The sequence below is a fragment of the Lissotriton vulgaris genome, chromosome 1_1, assembly GCF_964263255.1.
Source record: "Lissotriton vulgaris chromosome 1_1, aLisVul1.2, whole genome shotgun sequence".
In the NCBI taxonomy this organism is placed as follows: Eukaryota; Metazoa; Chordata; class Amphibia; order Caudata; family Salamandridae; genus Lissotriton; species Lissotriton vulgaris.
This window is the reverse complement of record NC_141685.1, coordinates 371,527,403-371,544,130: the sequence shown is the minus strand read 5'-3', so window position 1 is coordinate 371,544,130 and position 16,728 is coordinate 371,527,403. Positions and strand designations below refer to the sequence as shown.

The 16,728-nt window shown below is 50.1% G+C and overlaps 1 protein-coding gene across 4 annotated transcripts in view; it reads right to left on the bottom strand.

Moving 5' to 3' along the window:
• Positions 1–16,728, bottom strand: part of OSBPL9 (oxysterol binding protein like 9) — a 1,205,712-nt gene that overhangs the window by 1,182,535 nt on the left and 6,449 nt on the right. The window lies entirely within an intron of this gene.

Below are 16,728 nucleotides of genomic sequence, written 5' to 3'. Positions count from 1 at the left end.
ACGCACGGAACCTGGGCGTCATCCTGGATTCCTCACTCTCGATGAATAGACAAGTCAACGCCGTTTCTTCATCTTGCTTCAACATTCTTCGCATGCTCAAAAAAACATTTCGTTGGATCCCCACCGAAACTAGAAAAACGGTCACCCACGCTCTGGTCACGAGCCGACTGGACTACGGAAACACCCTCTACGCCGGTACCACCGCAAAACTCCAGAAAAAACTCCAACGCATCCAGAACGCTTCAGCCAGGCTCATATTAGACATCCCGCGTAAAGAACACATCTCTGGTCACCTGAAAAACCTCCACTGGCTCCCCGTCAATAAGAGGATTACTTTCCGGCTCCTAACCCACGCACACAAAGCACTCTACGAAATCGGACCCGAATGCCTCAACACACGGTTGTCCTTCTACACCCCCTCCCGCCAGCTACGATCCTCCAACCAAGCCCTTGCCACTGTACCTCGCATCAACAAAACCACCATGGGAGGTAGATCCTTCTCCTACCTGGTAGCTAAAACCTGGAACTCACTTCCCACTCACCTTCGCCTTACTCAGAACCACCTAGCATTCAGAAAGCAACTTAAAACGTGGATATTTGACAAGTAATTCCCCACCCTTCTTCAAGCGCCTTGAGACCCTCTGGGTATGTAGCGCGCTATATAAATTTATTGACTTGACTGACTTGACCACAATCTACACCACTGCACACTACACCACTGCACGCTACACCACTGCACGCTACACCACTCTTCTATTCACCACCATACGCCACTCTGCTGTGCAAGACTGCACTCTGCGCCACTGAACTTGATGCCACTGCATGCTACTCCTCGCTACACCATTGCGCACGTCACTGCACACTACACCACTCTATTCTACTCCGCACTACTGTGTCAGGGAATATGGAATTCCTAAAGCCTGACACCCAAGACATATTGTTTGGGGTCAAGGGCAACAAGTTTTCATGTGTATGTTGTCCTTGGGACAAGTAGGCCCAACCCACTGCAGCAAAAACCCTTTCGCTGCCAGTTTGCAGTACCACATTATCGATCAAGGAATAGCACGGTCTACATTGAAGGTAAAAATGTTGTCTATCTGTTAATGATGTTCCCACTTGTATTTATGGTTCATAAATTGCAAGCCTTTATTATTAGGGTGAGCGCTTTAAGTAAATGTTGTAAGCTCTGACTGCACTACTGACAGTGGTTCCAGTATAAAAATGTGTACACACGTTTTCAAAGTTTAGCAATTTGACGCTATGTATAATGCTCCCAGAATGCTCTCTGATTTGATGCAAATATTTGCCGAAGCTTAAAAAGCAAGATTGAGGATTATTTGCTTTCAAAATAAAATGTTCATAAAAAATGAAAGCAGGAAAAAAACATGTTGCTAAACTACTGCACATTTTCAGGTACCATTTCTTTGCAGCATAATTTAGTAATGTGCTGGTGCATGCTAGTTTTTCCTAAAAATATTCATAATGGAAAATCAGTGTAACCAGTTTCAATAAGATTATGGAAAACAAAAATAAACAAACATTAGCAAAGCCAGTAGGTCTAAATTAGTGGTCAGCTTTTTAGTTTTGTCAATGTGGGAGTTGTTTTGGCATGGTTTTTGTGAAACCTTATTGGTGTGGGAGCTGCCGGGTCCTCACCATTATAACAAATATTGGCAAAAGAAAAATTGTTTTTGATCTCAAAAAACACACACTGCCACAGTAGTTACTGGCCCTGAACAAAACTACTTTGTGTGGCGATATGCTCCTTGTGAAAGAGCAGAATGCGGTCGCACACAGTGAAGCCAGCCGATACAGCGAGAGAGACCGAATTTTAATAAACGCAAAAGTTCATAGTCAACACCAGACAAATTAGGGGTCCAATTATTAAAGAAAGTCTCAAAAGTGCAGCCATGGTATATGTGCTTGCATTAAGGACAGCTATACAGCTTTCGTGAATTCGAAAGAATTTACAGAAGTAGGACAAGAGATAGTACTCCTAGAAAATATTTGTGAACTGCATTTTATCATGAGTAAATATGCATGTGTAGATTTGCTCATGTGAAAATCTGATTGAGAGTTCACTTACCCTCAAACCACTTTTTTCCCAACTCTGGAAGACGGTTTACGTCTGCCATTGTCAAGAGTAAATTTCCAACATTTCTCAGTATGGGAAAAGATTAGAGAAGAGTTGTTGAAAACCCTTAAAACTTGCAAGTTAGTAAGTTTGCACAGACTCAAAAGGGCGTCCTATCCCTGGAACAATTGCTTACCACTACCTTCAGCCCCAGTATGTAGATCAGCAGAAACGTGGCAACATAAGGGGATTGCAAGTATACAAACACTACTACGGTATGAGCCCTAGCATAATCAGAGGCTATATCAGAGCTCTTATATAATGAGATTGCTGCCATAATTTGTTGTCGCACTACATGGTACCAAAGGGACAAGGGGATATTGTTACAGGACAAATAGATTTATGAAGCAACCTGCCCATTGGAGAAGTAGATATTTCATTAAATTCGACACCCCTGCAGTCTCTATGCCACTACTCTCTGCACCACTCTAATCTGCACCATTACTCTCTGCACCACTCTAATCTGCACCATTACTCTCTACGCCACTCTACATCACTTCACACCAATGGACTCCATGCCACTCTACTCTAAGCCACTCTACTCCATTGCTTATTAAGTCACTGCACTCTACACCACTCAATTCTTCTATGCACCACTGTACTTTCCGCCACTGAACTCAATGCCAGTATACTCTGCACTACTGCACACTACACCACTCTAAACCATTGCGGTCTATGCCACTCTGTTCTACTCTGAAGCACTGTACTCTATGCCATACTCTCTACACCACTCTACGATACTGAATGCTATACCAATCCACTATGCATCACTCTATGCCAAACTTTATTGCATTTTATGGATATACAATACATTTATCACACTGTACCTATACATCGTAAAATCTTATATTACAGTAGTAAGCCTTACTTGTGGGACATGTTACGGAACACCTGAATAGGTCCTGGCATAAAAAATAAGTTACTCAAGTTAATGCTATCTATACTGTCCCCCACCCCAACTAACAAAACGGTGTCATCTGTTGATAACCCTGTACGTCATAAATATTGTACATATGAGTAAGAGCGAGTCCCTGCAAGAAACTGCATAGCAGTAGCAAATTGTAGAGGTCTGACTGTTACAATGGTGGGTGGGCCAGTTCCGGCATCCAGCAGAGATGTGAAAAGGGGTGGTGTGTGCGATGTCGCTAAAAGTGAGAGAGGGAAAGAGGTGGGGGTTATAGTGTGATCACAATGTCCCCATAATGCACAGAAGGGACACTTGTGTTCATCACTCTTCATCTGGTACCTAATCCTGCGCCTTGAATCCCTCTAGAAGGATTAAGCGAGATCGGTTTCTTATGTAGACCTCTATACTCCTCTCACCATAAAGCCCCCCTTTCTGCCAGCCCTCAGTGTGCCACTTCCTCCCGCCGTTGAGCCTCTCGTGGAGCCCTAGGAGGTTTTCAACATATCATTATGAGTCGCTTTGCCAGTGATAGGGCCAAATCAGTAAAGCGTAGTGACACTTTTGAGCTCTTCAGCCGAGGAAGTAGCCCTAAGAGACAGTGTGTTGGTGTATTCCATCAGTTTAGGCCGGTCAAATCTGACAACGCTGCTGAAATCCCTACCAAATACCCAGACAGGGAGGGGCATGTCCATAACATATGCATGAGGTCAGCATCCAAAGCATGACAATGTGGCACGCTGAAAGGGCTGTGGGGAACATGTTGTTAAGCTTTTGTGGGGTTAAATATGCTCTATGTAGTATGGTGAAATTGAAGGAATTTAAATCTCGAATTAAGAGACTTTCTTGGGATATTCCAGCAAACAGGTCAATTGTTTTTTCCGATAACTCCTGGTAGAGGTCTGTCTCCCATTTAGTTTTTAAGGAGAGGAGTGTTTTCATGAGATGTGCGAATGACAGAGCCAGCATACACAGTGCCTGCCATGTACCATGGTATACAACATCTGAATCAGTTCATGCTTCGCATGTTCCCTCTCAACAGGTGCCCAGTGCTGTTGAACATAACGGATAATAATGACCTGTGCTAGAACGAGTGCTTCCGGCAACCCATGTGCAAAATCAGAATGGAACATCAAGCATGCCATCTTCAAACAAGGAACCCACCGCTAGTACTCCTTCACGTTCCCAGGGGCAAAGACTATACGCCGTCAGTGAGCCTGAAAACGTAGGGGAGACTGCACAGCAGTATATTTGGTGTATATGGCACCATGGAAGTAGTTCATCTCCTTGCTATCCTCCAATGCACTCTACACCACTCTGTTCTGCTCTTCACCACTGCAATCTACACCTCTGCACCACTACTCCATGCTACACCACTCCACCAATACAAGCCTTGATCTGCATGGGAAGATAATTCCATAATTTGGATGTGGTAAGTATAAAACTTCTGTCACCCCAGTTGGCTTTTTTGGTTCTAGGGTTGACCAGACGTTTGGCATCTGCTGAACTGAGAGATCTGATCGGTGTGTGAGCCAAAAAGGCTTTCTTCAAGTACTCCGGACCGGTGTTGTGAATTGCCATTCTGCACCACTACACTCTATGCCACTGATCGCTACGCCACTCTATTCTATGCCACTGTACAAGACTGAATGCTCTGCCACTGAACTCAACGTCACTTTACCTGCACCACTGCACTCTACGCCACTCTACACTATTGCACTGTGCCACTGCACTCTATTCTACGCTGTACTACTGTACTCTAAGCCACTGTTCTCTGCACCACTCTACAACACTGCACTCTACAACACTGCACTCTATGCCACTCTACACCTCTGCACTCTACCCTGCACACTTCACTCTACTCTAAAACAATCTACTCTATGTCAGTGTAGCCTACGCCACTGCAGTCTACTCTGTACCACTGCACTCTATGTCACTCCACGTCACTGCACCCTACGTCAAAATACTCTGCATCACTGTACTTTACGCAACTTCACTCTACAACCCTACACTCTACGATACACTACTCTATAATGCTTCAATCCCCTCAACAACACCCTACTCAACTCTATGCCACTCTACAGCATACTAGACTCTCCAAAGCGCTACGCGACATATTCTTTGTAACTTGACTCCACTCGATTCTACGGCACACTACTCAACTCAAATTTACGACATTACATTACCCTACACTACCCTGCTCTACAACATTAAAAGCGGTGGCTGGCATGTAGCAAGGGTGGTAGGACAAGGGGACATCAAACAAAATTAAAAATACACTCACATTCCTGTGCGATGCAAAGTCCTCATCCTCCGGTCTTACCTGAAGGCAGGCTGCAACATGGAACCCATCCAACTTCCCCAACCAATCCTGGTGCTGCTCTCACCAGCAGGAGAGCAGCGCCAGGACTGGAGGGAGCGGCCCCACTCAGCACTGTCAATAGCACTGGATGCTTGCGCTTTCTCTAACCTGGCTGCCTAGGGCAGCCAGATTACAGAAGATTATAATGAGCATTTCTGGCTGATCATCGCCTGACAGGCAGACAAACAGACATGCACGTTTTAAAGCGCACAGCTCCCTGCTGCCATTCGGCAGCACTGGCCCGCCCCGTCACACACTTCAGGACGGGACTGTTGCTAAAAAATAAAATGGTAATAAATAAACTTTATTAGCATTTTTTTCTCAGCCCTGGCCTGGGGCTTTCCTTTGAGGGGCGACACTCTTCCGCTCAGACAGATGAACTGCCCCTGAACACTACGCAACGCCCTCTGTGCCACTCCAATCTGCTCTACACCACGACACTATGCCACCCCACTCTACGACACTCAACTCAAAGCCCTTCCACTATGATACTGTACTCCCTCCATGACATTTCCCAATACTCAACTCTACACTACACTACTCCATAACACCTCTCTACTCCACTCCATGCCACTCTCCTTTACCCCACTAACTTTTATCCTTGCTAAACAGCAGGCACGCTGGTGTATAACATGGTTAAAACATATTGGAAAAGCCAATTTAGTGCTGGTAGAGGCAACACCAATGCTAGTTTTAACAAGCATTTGCAATGCAATAGGTCTTGCATTAGCAAAGTTTGAGCTATTAGTATTGTAAATGACAATCTTTTTATTTATTGTATAGTATTGTATTGTAATTGCATTTATAAATTATGTGTTGGTTTTGAAAATAGCAAAATTAATAGCTTTGTAATTTACAATGCCAATAGTTATAACTTTCGCAAATGTGACACCTATAGCATTTGTAATGCAATATGTGTTGTATTTACGTGAGTTACATGTTTTTATATTACGAATATCAATGTTTCTTTTATAAATAATTAATTAATACTTATTGTAATTTATAATGGCAATAGCTTAAACTTTTGTAAATAACTTATGTGAAGATTATGTTCAGTGTATTTCATTGTGCCGAAAATCCAAGAACAGAAGTGAAATATTAACATTTTTTGTGACATTTGTAATAAAGCTTGAAACATTGAGAGAACATATTTGAACCAGTTTTTGAATGGTTGCACAGATTGATGCTGTGGTGGCGCAGAGTGATGTTGTGGTGGCGACGAGTGGGGGCTAATTTGTGAGGGTGCAGTGTGTGAGGTTGCAGTGTATGAGGGGGCAGTGTGTGAGAGGGGGGCAGTGTGAGAGGGGGGCAGTGTGAGAGGGGGGCAGTGTGAGAGGGGGGCAGTGTAAGAGGGGGGCAGTGTAAGAGGGGGGCAGTGTAAGAGGGGGGCAGTGTAAGAGGGGGGCAGTGTAATGAGTGTGTGAGGGTGCGGGGTGTGATTGTGCAGTGTGTGTGCCCTAAAGTAGTATGAGTGCGCAGTGTGTGAGGGGTCAGTGTGTGAGGGGTCAGTGTAATGAGAGTGTGTGAGAGTGCGGGTGTGAGGGTACAGTGTGTGTGGCCTAAAGTAGTGTGTGCACAATGTGTGAGGGGGCAGTGTGTGAGGGTGCAGTATGTGTGGACTACATTACTGTGAGTGAGCAATGTGTGAGTGCGCAGTCACCAATACTGTGCAGCATGGCTTTTAAAAACAAAAAAAAACCTTGAGCGACCTGCATGTCATTTTGTAGGTGCGCACACCAATAAAACATGAGCCTAAAAAATTACATGAGTGCCTTTTTTAGGTCGAGCAGACCTACGCTCAATGCGTGAGCATTGAGGGTGTCTGCTTCAGACCTATTGAGGCCCGTATTTAGGAATGTGGACAGCTACCAGACGCGCGCTTTGACGAGGTCAGATTTCACCTCGGGAGCGAGCGTCTGGTAGATGCGCATGCGCAAATGAAATCCCTTGCTCACACATACACACAGGCAGCCCCCACCCCTCTGCATGCACGCACGCACACACACACAGGCGCGCGCATGCACACGCAGGCATACGACACACATACAGGCACACATACAGGCACGCTATCCCCTACCTCGCATTCTCTCTCAATCACACAGTCACGCATGCGCACACACATTCCCTAGCCAACACTCGCGCGCACACACTCCCCCCCCACCCTCCCCCACCATCCCCCACCCTCCCCCACCCCTCCCAGGCATACACACAGGCACGCACGCACTTCACTTTAGCCCTGGGCCCCACTCACCGACTGCGCTCTTCCGGCGGGCTCCTCTCGCGCTCCACTCCTCACGGCGCGGCGCTCCTCTTCTCAATCGGGGCTCCCTCAGGTCCGAGGAGCCCCGCAACAGGCGCCACACTCCTTCTCCACGGCCCCCTCCTGGGGACCCGGGCCGGCAGGGCGCTCCATGCGCCGGCAGCTCGCGGACCTCGGGAGGCGGGACTTCCGGTCGGCCGCGACCGGATTGGCCGGCCGGCTAAGAGCTTCCGGGTCGCCGCGGGCAGCGCGGCGGCACCCTACAACATGAACTTGTTTTCTTTGTTTGCGTACTTAGGAGTCACCGCGGACCGGCCAGAAGGGCGCCCGGGTCAGGGCGGAGGGGGCGTCATCCCCATGCAGGCTTCGCTGAGTTACTGAGGGGAGCCCCGTTGACCCCTCTGCTTGCTGTTTGAGGTGGGCCGGGTGGTTTCATAGGAAGTTTTGCACCCACGCTCGTCTTGGACCGAGGCGGCGGCGAGTGGAGTGGATAGAAGCTGGTCTGCCCGGCACTGGGACGCCCGCACGGAAGGCTTAACTCTGAGCTTTAGTGGAGGCCACAATGGAGGAAATGGAGAACTGCCTCAGCCCCGCGGCCCAGGACCTGGTAAGGAAGCGGAGCATATTTGCGGCCACGGGGGGGGGGCGGCGGGGGTCCTGCGAGCGGGCTGCTCCCTACATTATATCAGGTGTGCCGAGGGCTTCTCTGCGGAGAGGCCACAGCCCTGGGCAGGTTAAGGGCGCCCCTTAAGCAGTGCTCAGGCGGGCCTCCTTGGTGGTGTTATAGAGGCAGTTTCCCTTCAGGTTGTCTCTCTTAGAGTGTGAGTGAGACTATCCTTCCAGTAGTGCTGCGGGCCTGTACTGAGTGTGCACTTCCTGTAGTGCTGAGGCTGTCTACCCGGCAGTGCCTTGGATGTCTGTCCAGTCGTGGCACTGAAGCTGTCTCTCCGGCTCGTCATGTCTCGTCTGTAGTATTGCAGAGGCCTGGCCCGAGTGCCTCTCTTCCTTAGTGAGGCCAACTCTCCTTTAGCGTTAAGAGTTCCCCTGCCTGTTCCTGTTGCTCCTGTGTTTCTGGCTGCATTGGGGCTTCTTCAGTTGAGCTGACACAGGACTCACTCGTGCAGTGCTAAGGGGGCGCTTCATTTATCGCTGCTGAGGCTGTCTCGCCTAGTGCTGCTGAGGACACGCTTCTAGTGCTGCGGGCGTCTCCCGTGGCGCCTAACATGGCCCTTCTACTGTACTAGGAGATTTCTCGTGAGGTTGTTATGGTGACTAAACTGTAAGGCTGGGGCAGAGGGGTGTAATATAGGGCGGGGCAGGGGTACTTTTTCTTGAATTTCAGGAGCAAGGCTGTGCAGTGCCCCACGTCATCTGTCACTTCGCCACTGCCCTTGTTTTAATAGCAGTGTTGGCTTCATGCGGCTTGTAGTTTCGTTTTCCCGTTTAGAACTAGAGGTTTTTAAATCCCAACGTGAAAAAGTTTGTAGAGTGAAAAGCTAGGATGGGCTGAGTGCGTCAATAGCTACGTGCGGGGCCTTTGGCAACTTTGCCGTAGGAGTCTTGTAGTTCCAGGGGTATTTCTGTAGTAGTGTAGCTGTTGACTGGTCTTGCCCTGATCTTGATTGAGACTGTCAGCCAGCCCTGGGTTCTCAGCCAGTACATTAAGCCCACAGGCCCGCATGAGAACCGCGAAACTCCACATTCCAGCGCTGCTCGGCTGGCTGGCTGTAAAAACAGGATTGAGGCAAAGTCACCTTCATGACAAAGTGCCTCTTGACAGCCATGCGGGGGGGGTTCTTTTGCAGCACTGGGATTGCCTCTGATGGTGTCTGGGCTGTGTTGGTTCTGGGGTGGTCTGTCTGGTCAGTGAACTCCTGCCCCATTGCTACTGCACCTCAGTGGGTTAAAGCACATATAGCGTCAGTCTACCCGAAGGAACTGTTTCCTGCAGGTTACTGGTTGCAATCCTGGCTTCGGTGATTCATCATTTCACCATGTTGAATTCACTGACTTTGGCGCCCATACCACCGGTTAATAATTACTAAACACATGTTTTCTTTTTATTATTCTCAAACTGGCCACAGTACCTCTCGGATGATGCCCCTGTCGGGCTTAGCATTTGCCAGATTGGTGGGTTTCCATAGGCAGAGCTGGATTGTGCTAAAATAGCACCCTGGGTGGACAGACATGTGCCCCCCTTGCTAATGGTAGTGAATTAAATGAGGCTGCTGAGCGGAAGCGTTGGGTGTTTTTGTCAGCTCACTTATCCACACCAACCACCAGGGCTCGAGTCGCAGATGTACGTAAATAAAACACATATTGCATTACAAATGCTATAGGGGTCACGTTTGCGAAAGTTAAAACAATAGGCATTGTAAATGACAAAGCTATTTATTTCGCTATTTTTAGAACCAATACATAACTAAAAAATTTGTCATTTACAATACCAATAGCTCAAACTTTCCTAATGCGAGACCTATTGCATTGCAAATGCTTGTTTCTATGTTTGGATCCAAGTTGAATGGTAAAACGAACAATAAAAAAAAAAGTTAGCACAAATGGTGTGGGGTGCTTGGCTTTGGAAATATATAAATAAATAGCATTGTTATTCACAAAGCCAATAGCTTACACTTCCCTAATGCGAGTCCTACTGGCTATGGGAATGCTTGTTGGTAGCAAGCAAGGACAGTGCTGTTGTAGTGCTGAGTGAGGCTTTTGTGGTGCTGAGTGATGATGTGGTTGGGCTGAGTGATGTGGTGGTGCCCCTAAGTGATGACCCCGAGTGATGTGGTGGTGCCCCTTAGTGATGTCCCAGAGTGATGTGGTGGTGCCCCTAAGTGATGTCCCAGATGTGGTGGTGTCTCAGAGTGATGTGGTGGTGTCCTAGAGTGATATGGTGGTGTCCTAGAGTGATATAAAGGTGTCCTAGAGTGATATGGTGGTGCCCTAGAGTGATATGGTGGTGCCCTAGAGTGATATGGTGGTGTCCTAGAGTGATATGGTGGTGTCCTAGAGTGATATGGTGGTGTCCTAGAGTGATATGGTGGTGTCCTAGAGTGATATGGTGGTGTCCTAGAGTGATATGGTGGTGTCCTAGAGTGATATGGTGATGTGGTGGTGTTGTGTGGTTTACAGCCGTGTGAGGCTTGCAGCAGTGTGAGGCGTGCAGTAGTGTGAGGCGTGCAGCAGTGTGAGGCGTGCAGCAGTGTGAGGCGTGCAGCAGTATGAGTAATGTAGCAGTATGAGTAATGTAGCAGTGTGCAGTGTGTAGCAGTGTGAGGCGTGCAGCAGTGTGTGGTGTGCAGTAGTGTGTGGCGTGCAGCAGTGTGATGCGTGCAGCAGTGTGTGGCCAGGCAGCGTGCAGCAGTGTGTGGCCTGCAGCGCGCAGCAGTGTGCTGTGTGCAGCAGTGTGCGGCGTGCAGCAGTGTGCGGCATCCTCAGTAGGCAATACTTGCTAAATTTCCATCGGATGCCCAAAATGACGACTGGTTAGAGGAAAGAATGCAGCATAACAACCAGAGCTGTAGACTTTAGAAATTGGGAACCAGGTTCAAATCTTAGCATCCTGTCCTCATGCCAATCCTTCCCAAAAGGCAGAAGCATGCCAATATCAAACTTATAAATATTTTAATATTGGGATTGAATCAGTCAATTGTTAAACATTGGATTTATTTTTTAAGTTGAAGCGTTTGGATGCAATTAATGCAGATTGTTTGGGAAATATGATGTAACATAACATCCAGAGCTGCCTTCTTTGAAACAGGGGAACCTGGTAGAAGTTTTCGCGTGCGTTGACTTTGGAACAGAGGAACTGGGTTTAAGTCCTGGCGTGCTCTCCCCGTGCCAGCCTCCACTAAAAAAACGGGCAGAAACATGGCGATATGAAAAATTTTGAATACTGTATTTTCATTGCTGCAGTACTTACTAAACTTGCGGTGGTATGCAATAAATAATAATTATTTGGGAGACAGAATGAAGCAATTCGAGTTGCTTACTTTGAAATTGGTGAACTGGGTCCAAGAATGTTAGACGGGGACCTGGAGGGTCGGCCGAGGACAAGGGGAGAGGCCTCCGGTGAGGGCCGTCTCCAGCGATCGTACAGACAAGTAACTTCCCCCCCCACAGATGGACACCACACGTAGATGAGGTTGACACTCTTTATATGCAGTTTCTTGAATTAAGGTAGTACGGTACAATGCGGTCAGGACACGAGGGTCCGCTCAATATCTAGTCTCTGGAAGGGAAAGGGGGTAGCGGGACAGTCTTGTTACCAATCTGGTATTGAGATGAGATGATGGGTAGCTCACAATCCTCGAGCTCGGCGTTCGGCAGGTCGGGCCGCAATAGCGCCGGCAGGTCCCGAGAAGGTCGTAGATAGCAACGGGCCGCGGCAGCGCCAGCAGGTCCCGACGAAGATGGTGGTTGCAAGAGGCCGCGGCAGCGCCAGCAGGTCCCCACGAGGATGAAGGTTACAACGGGAAGCTGCAGCGCCGGCAGGTCCCCACGAGGATGAAGGTTACAACGGGCCGCGGCAGTGCCGGCAGGTCCCCACGAGGATGAAGGTTACAACGGGCCGCGGCAGCGCCGGCAGGTCCCACGAGGATGAAGGTTACAACGGGCCGCGGCAGCGCCGGCAGGTCCCACGAGGATGAAGGTTGCAGAAGGCCGCGGCAGCACCAGCAGGCAGGACGACGGTTCACAAGGCAGGGCTACGGCAGCGCTCTGGAGCTGCCTCAGTTATAGGTCTGGCGCCCTTTGATGTCCGGACCCTCGCACTTGGAGGTCGGGAGGTCCGGGATGAGGGAGTCCAGACACCCAGCAGGGGGTGGAGCCAGCGCCCGGGGAGGCTGGGGGCGATCGGCACCTGGCGGGGGAGAGCCATCGACACTTCTTTCTCCCATTGACCTGCCAAGTGGGCTGTTCACCTCCTGGGTGGATGGTGGTACCGGGATGTCGGGGCCTGGCCAGGCCCAGGGTTAGGGTCGAGCTGAGGCCACGCGGCCTCGTGGTGCAGTGTCCAAGATGGCGGCTGGTCCGGGCCAAGGATACAGAGATGTCCGGGCCCTGTCATGCGGGGAGGGAGCGAGCCCTTCATGGGGCCTGTCCAACAAAGAAGTCTTGACGTGCTCTCCCCTACAAATCCCCAGCCCCTCCAAAAAAAAAGCACAGACATGCCAAGCTCAAACGAGGAGCAGGATGCCGAACGAATATTAACTATGCCAGTGAAATACCAAACATGTTTATTTACAAGTGCCAAGTCATTCTACAGTTCACTGTATCCGATAAGGGTGTCCCAGTAGTCAATGTTTGAATACAAGCCAGGCTGCACTACAGAACAAGTTGCATCTTGGCATGGCAAGATTAAATGATTTGCCCACTGCCCAGAAACACAAGATGGTTAGGGGGCGGGGAGACTCGAACCTGGTACCGGCTTCCCCTGTTAAGGGGAAAAGTCTCAATGCGTGTGTGCCCAAGTTGTGCAACTGCTCGTGACATCACAAAATCTTGTCCGGGTGGTAGCTGTAAATTGAGACAGAGAGCAACCACTTCCTTCTTGTGAAGCAAAAGAGACGTCACGTGCACAGTTTCTGTTTCCTAAAGCACATTCTGTGCACAATAAGGCAGCCACTATGGCTTTCTTAAGTCACCTTGTTTTTGCAGCATGTATGTCATCTAGATTCATACACTGTGCATATCATACCATCTACAGGTTGAATCCAAAATGTGCTTCTTGTTTTTGTTTAAAATAATCTTATCACCCATGGGAAAAAGCCATGTCTTGTAAAACGCGAACCCTCAAGATTAGGCTTTTAAACTTCCTTTGTGTCGCCATGCTTTCAGATTAATATTTTTGCCGTTGAGAAGAAGAAAAATAATTAAACGCCGCAGCCCGGCTTCAACAGGAAGCCAGGCAACCTTTGTTGGGACGGGGGCGGGGCCAGAGAAATACAGGAAGCAGACGGGAGTCTACCCCGCGCTCCCGTGCCCGCCGGAAGATTTGCGTGACTGCGTCTCAGCGCGGCACCCGCCTGTTGCCCAGAATGACCGGATGGCTGCCGAGGGACGCGAACGAAGAACCTGGTGAGTGGGGCGGGTCTGGTGGGGCGGCGGGAGTCTTGGTGCGCTTGTGTGTGTGCTGTGTGTGTGTGTGTGTATGCGACGGCGGGGGTGTGTTCTCTGTATGTATGGGTGCGTGCGTGCTTGTGTGTGTCTCTGTGTATGCGTGTGTGTATGCAGTGTGTGTGTGTGTGTGTATGCGACGGCGGGGATGTGTTCTCTGTATGTATGGGTGCGTGCATGGGCGCTTGTGTGTCTCTGTGAATGCGCATGCGTGTGTGGTGCTTGCGAGGCAGGAGATGGGCACAGCGCCGTGAAGGGGGGGGCGTGTGTGGATGCAGTGTGTGTGTGTGCGCTCGTGTGTGTATGCGACGGCGGGGGTGCGTTCTCTGTATGTATGGGTGCGTGCATGGGCGCTTGTGTGTCTCTGTGTATGCGCATGCATTTGTGGTGCTGTGCGCGCCCTCGAGGAGGAATCTGAGACAGCGAGGCTCGTGCCTGATCGCTGTCTCACATTCCTCCAGGCACGCCAGCAAAAGATGTCTTCGCAGACAGCAGGCTTCGCCTGCTTTTTACGTCTGCTCGACCTAAAAAGCAAGAACATGTAAATTTAGATTACTTGAACGACAAAAAGTACTGAACCATATTACACAGTTGAGACCTTTGAATGCTAACTTAAACCCAAGTAATGACTAGAAAGCTACAGTAAAAGTACTTGGATGAAGGCATAGTACTTCTGTCAATTAGTTCGTAAAACACAAAACAATTAACTAGCTACCAAACGCATGTTTTATGGACACCTTTACATAGGCTAGAAAGACAAGCATAGTGTTAACCACATCGATGCTAGTGTTATTTTCCTCCTGTGCTGAGCTTTTGGTTTCCCCATTGTTCATGACGAGCTCAGCTCGTCATGAGTGTATGGAGGTGTACACCATGACGAGCTGAGCTCGTCATGAGCGTCCAAGGAGTTAAACTGGTAATAGATGTGATGAATACTCCAAATACAAGGGTTTTCAAATTCTGCAGTCATAGTACACAAACGTAGCTTCCTCCAGGTAATCAACAATTGTGAAACTATTTAATTCACGTATGTTGTTTGAACATCCTGGTACAACAGTACGAATGGTTGCTCATGGGATCCAACATATACACTCTCAAGCACTTGCATCTGTCAGAGAACTTTTAAAGGAATTATTAACCAATCCAATTCACAGGGGAGCGGATTAGCCTGACATTAACTTTTTTCTCTTCAAAGATGATTTGGGCTGCACTTTTCAATACCACTAAGAGTAAGATGGTAGGGAGGAGCGGCCTGGAGGCAACCAAGATGGCCGCATCACATCGCAGTGTGGCTGAGGGCGAACTGAAAGCCCCGAAAATCCTACTTAAATCCTGCCGCTGCATTGAGCTCGACGGCGGATTCCGGTGGTGCGGGTGCTCCAGTGCCGAAGGGTGTTCTCCTGGTCCCCAGGCGGCGACGGGCGGCCCCGCTGCTGCGCCCGGTAGTGAGGAGCTCCCGAGGCCTGTGCATGTGGAGTGAGAGGCGTGGAGCACCGGCCTCGCGTACCAGTGCGGGCTGGGTGGAGGAGGGGCTCGGCGGAGCCAGACGGAAGCAAGCGCAGAGGCCCAGGGCATACGGAGATGGGACCCGCCGGCAGTGTGGTCTCTCTTGCGGTGGCGGAGCCGAGCTGCTTGGCGCTGATGTCCTTGCAGCCGTATCAGCGCCGGGCGAAGGGACTGTAGCGGCGGGGGCCCACACCGGCCTGGAGCAGGCCCGGCCCCGGAGTTAGTCGTTTTTGGAATCCCGGTGAGTCTGGTGGCCGCGGAGCCAACGCTGTGAATCCTGGGACTGAAGGTCCTGGACGCAGCCCCGACAGACAGCGGGGGCAAGCACCTGTGGTTGGCAGCTCCAGGGGGTCACAAGACCCCGTGATAGACTGCGCTGGATGCCCGCCCCACCCGCGCCTGTTCTCCAGCAGGGGGGTGGTCGGGCCTGAGTGATGCTAGCACACTAGGGGGGGGGGGGGAAGTGCCCCCACGCCTAGGAGTAGGATTGGCGGTTGGCAGCTGGTGCGTGGTGCCCTGTGGTACGGAGTGCATGGTGGGGGGGGGGGGTCGCGGTGGTGTCTGACCCCCAGGCTGAGGCCCGCTGGACGTTCAACGCTGGTCCACAGGGAGGAGGACATCTTGATCTTTGGCAGCACATTGAGAGACGCTGTGGACAGCATCCTAGGTGATTAGGGGAGCCCGATGAGACGGACGCTTCGGCAGTAGTGACGGACCTTGCTGGGTGAAGTCGCGCCTGCCACAAGATCATTGGCTTTGCCGGTGACAGCTGGGCATAAGCACATGGCACCGGTAGGAATATAGTGGGTGCGGTGGGCTCCCCCCCCATTCTTCTCGTTGGAGACCCTTACTAGGTCGATCATGAACCCCAAAAAGTCTACCAACACGCAAACTAACACTATGGACAACTATACGGCCGCGACTGGAGGGGCGGAAGGTGCCCCCCCTGGGGGTGCGGTCGGCGCCATGGAGCAGTCTCTGGCCTCCATCATGCAGGTCATCCAAACGCTTGGAGCAATGTTGGAAGCTAAAATTGACACCGTCACTGTTGAAATGGCACTCCAGCGGGCGGATCTGAATAAGACCTCGGAGAAGGCCACGCACAACGCCACGGCGATTGCTGAACTGCAACAAGCCACTAAGGAGCTGAAGGGCAGAGTCCAGCGGTTAACCAGACAGCAGGAGCAAGCGGAGGCCCAGCTGGAGGACCAGGAAGGGAGGGCACGAAGAAATAATATTCGAGTAGTGGGTGTGCCGGAGAAAATGGAAGGGCCGAGTGTCGACTTGATCTTAGAGGACATTATCCTGAATCACCTAAAGCCCAAAAGACTCTCCAAATTTTTTACTATTGAAAGGGCGCACAGAGCTCCGATTCCTCCGCCCCGCCCCGGTGCTCCCCCGCGGACGATCATTGCCCGGATCCTGAATTATAGGAACCATGA